Source organism: Lissotriton vulgaris, chromosome 8 (genome assembly GCF_964263255.1).
Source record: "Lissotriton vulgaris chromosome 8, aLisVul1.2, whole genome shotgun sequence".
In the NCBI taxonomy this organism is placed as follows: domain Eukaryota; kingdom Metazoa; phylum Chordata; class Amphibia; order Caudata; family Salamandridae; genus Lissotriton; species Lissotriton vulgaris.
This window is the reverse complement of record NC_141696.1, coordinates 268,952,928-268,956,527: the sequence shown is the minus strand read 5'-3', so window position 1 is coordinate 268,956,527 and position 3,600 is coordinate 268,952,928.

Sequence of the window (3,600 nt, the reverse complement as noted above, 5' to 3'; positions counted from 1 at the left end):
GTGACCAACTCTGGGGCTGTTTCCTGCGGGAAATCACATATGGATACTACAAATGGATGAGATTCAAGACGCTACTGAACTCTTTTAAAACCTTCCGTAGCATTCGCCCGATCTTTGGTCTGGGCAGATTCAATTACTATACTCCCACTATGAATAATGACAACCTGCCTGCCATTTTCGGCAGGGCCTATTTTTCAGACTGGCATAAGGCAGGCATATTGAAGCTAGGAGATCTTATCACCTGCAAAGGGGTAACTCCCTTTTCTGACTTTTCTGCCAAATATAAACTCAAGAACGAAGATTCTTTTAAATATTTTTCTGTTTTTGATTTTCTGTCTAGGAAAGCTGGGGGGACCTCAGGATTTAGGGAAATTAACCTTCTTGACACATTACGTAAACCATCAACCCCTCGAATTGGCCTGCTATATAACACTATAAACAAGCAGACGCCTGATGACCTACAGAATATAGCCGATAAATAGCATAACAAACTCTCTGCTCCCAGGAGCATTTTCTTTAACTCACTCTCTTTATCACGAAACATATTAATCTCAGCAAAGCTGCAGGCATAACACTTCAAAACCATTTTCTTTTTGTATTTTACCCCCAACAAAATTGCGAAATGGGGTTCTGGCCAAGGTACTCTTTGTCCTAGAATATGGGGCTGATTCCATTCATATTTTCTCCACATGTCCAAAGCTCTCTCTCACTCTAAACCGCATACAGGGATTTTTAAGTGAAGTTACAACTCAGTCTATAACACTAAACCCTAGTATCACCATGCTGGGAACACAGACTGAGACTACACGGCTAAAAAGAGATGGCTTAATTGTTTTTGCAATGGCAGTTTTGGAGAATCTGTGTGGCCTCTGCCTGGCTCGACCCTGAGCCCCCGCATTCTCACAGTGGTTAGCTAGACTTATGGCTACTTATCACTTAGAAATTGCTGTTTATGCCAGGAAGGGTCGTAAAGGCCGGAAAAAGGGACTTGAGGTGTGGGATAAGTTGACCTCATGGCTGTCCCAGTCATGATAATCATCATTCCGCCTTGTTTTCTTCTTTTGTCTTTTCTTTGTACTCTTCTTACTTCTTTTTCTCTTTCTCTTCTTCTGATTAATTTCTTTCTATTACCCGCAGAGTCGGACTATCCAGATTCTATTTTGTTTCTACTGACTCCTAGACCTAGAGTGTTTTATCGATTGGCTCTCTTTTCTGTTCTTTTCTGCCCTTTGCAAGTCTCTCTGGCCTATTTTTTTTCTTCTTTTTTTTAAAATTTCTTTATACACTTCCATTCAGTTGTGCTGTGCCTTCTTTCCTTAAAAAATGTACTCGTTGCTTTTCTCTCTTTGAGGGGTGGGGGGAGGGGGGGAGGGAGATTTAAAAAATGAAAGATCTATGTATTTCTTTTTTCTCAATAAAAAAAAAAAAGAAAGCGCCTGTCTGATTAGGTATCAAATGTTTCTATGTGCATTAGTGTGTTATTTGCATACCCATCTCCTCTAAAAAGTAGAGTGCATGTGTGTGCATGCATGTCTATTCATGTGTTGCTTGTGCTTGTGTGTATACTTGTACATACATTTGTTTTCTTCCACGGTCGACTGAAACACTGTAGGGAAAGGCTCCATATAGTTAAGGGAAATAGCTGAGTGAGTAATTCGTTCTAACTGATGATTATTTATGCAAAATAGGTGCATATAAAATAAACAGAAGTAGCTATCAGGACACCTCCTTCAATGTAAAAAGGTTGAACACAAGTAATGTTCTATTGACCAAGGTAAGTCCTGTGAGTAAGTGTAACTTTATGCTTACACTTATGAGCAACTTTCGGCTAGCACTTAGAATTTATGAGTAGAAAGTTACTTCAAAGTGTAAACTCACATGTCTCCAGCCCCTCAGTTAAGGATAGTAGAATCAGACTAATTGTAAATTACAGCTGTATAGTGACTACAAGTAATACAGGACCACATTTTATGTTTGGTGGGACCTCTGCACTTATGCTGAACTTCCATATTGTAGTAAATAGTAGATATCTACATTTGAGGTAGAACCTCCTGATTCAGGGTAGAAACCTCTGCATGGGAGTGAATAGGTAACTTTGCAACTTCAGGCAGACATGCAGAGTACTACCACTACTAGAGGAAGGGACAGCCCTTATAGTAAATTGTGTACTAATATACTAAAATAACTACAATGGCTGCCTCCATTCAACAACAGTAAACCCCAGAAGTTAATCTTATACAGCAGTAGGTCACTGACTCAGGAAATGCATTGAAAGAGGAAGCCTTCACCATGAGAGATGGAAAAAAGAAGTAACAGATTAGAGGGTATAGGGGATGGAATTTTTTTCTCCAAGATTCAGGTGGCTCTAGTTCTTTTTGGAGGGCCAACTAGATCCATGTCATCCCCCTCAAGAAGGCTGTACTTTCCACAATCAACCTGCAACTGCAAGGTGGGCTGTCTCTTCCAGGCAATGCTAATGTGGTGCCAGGTAAGATTATAACTCCGCCCAGCTCTCTGTATATCTCTTGAACCAAACCTACAAGCACTCATATATATTTCTGCCTCTTTCTCGTACCGACGTTCGTTGCACATTGTGAGAAATTGGGTTGTTGGGGTGTGAACCCTGGAGAAGCAAATGCAGCAGTCCCTTGGAGTGTGAACCACAAAAAGTCACTAGATTAACTTGTGCATAACCCTTTGTAGCTTTGCACAAATATCAGTCTGACTTAACCTAGAGGAAATGTGTAAAGTAGGTATGCAGCACACAAACAGTAAGTATGGGCGAAATTAGCCAATTCGCAGTACGCGAATTCGCGCAAAAGCAAATTTGCGGTCCACAAAATTTGCGAATTTGTGCGAATTTGCTAATTTTTTTATTTTTGCGTGTTTGCAGGTTTTCTTTCCTGCTCAGATACTGCGGACCTACCCATGCAGTCGTACATTGGCGCGGCCATCTTGTTTTCATTGTTCGCGTTGCGTATTTCCGTTTCCGGGCGCTAGTTGCAGGCTCGCATTGTGCATTCCCTAAGTGGGGGCGCAATTGCGTGTTCGCGTCCGCTTTTGCGTGCTCGTGGGGGTAATACCCTGCAAACTTACCCACGTGGTCGCCATGGGCGCGGCCATCTTGTTTTTCATTCATTGCTATGGTTCTGGGTATGATTTTTCTATCCTCCTTCAATCTTTGCAATCCTTTGTTTAAACTTTTTCTTAATCTTTTTTACTCATTATCTATCTCTCTATTTTTCTACATCTATATTGTGTGTTTTTTTCAACTTTTTGTTACTTTAATACCTAATTTTTTCAGTTTTTTGTTTAGCTCTCTGTTTTCTTTTATTTACTTTTTTATACCCTACTCTTTCCTATTTTTCCTTTCTGTGACCCAGGACCATGGCAACGGGATCTGGCAAAAACCAAAAGGCGAAGGGTCCCGCACCCCATAGCTGGCTCCCTTGCGGGCGCATAAGGGGGGAGGCAGGTTCTGTCCGGGAAAACTTTAGCGCGGTGGAGGTGGCCGCACTGGTTTTCTTTGTCCAGCACACCTCCCCAAGATCGTCGCGGCAGGCGGCAGGCCCAGTGCCGGGTACGGCCCCTGGGAGCGTC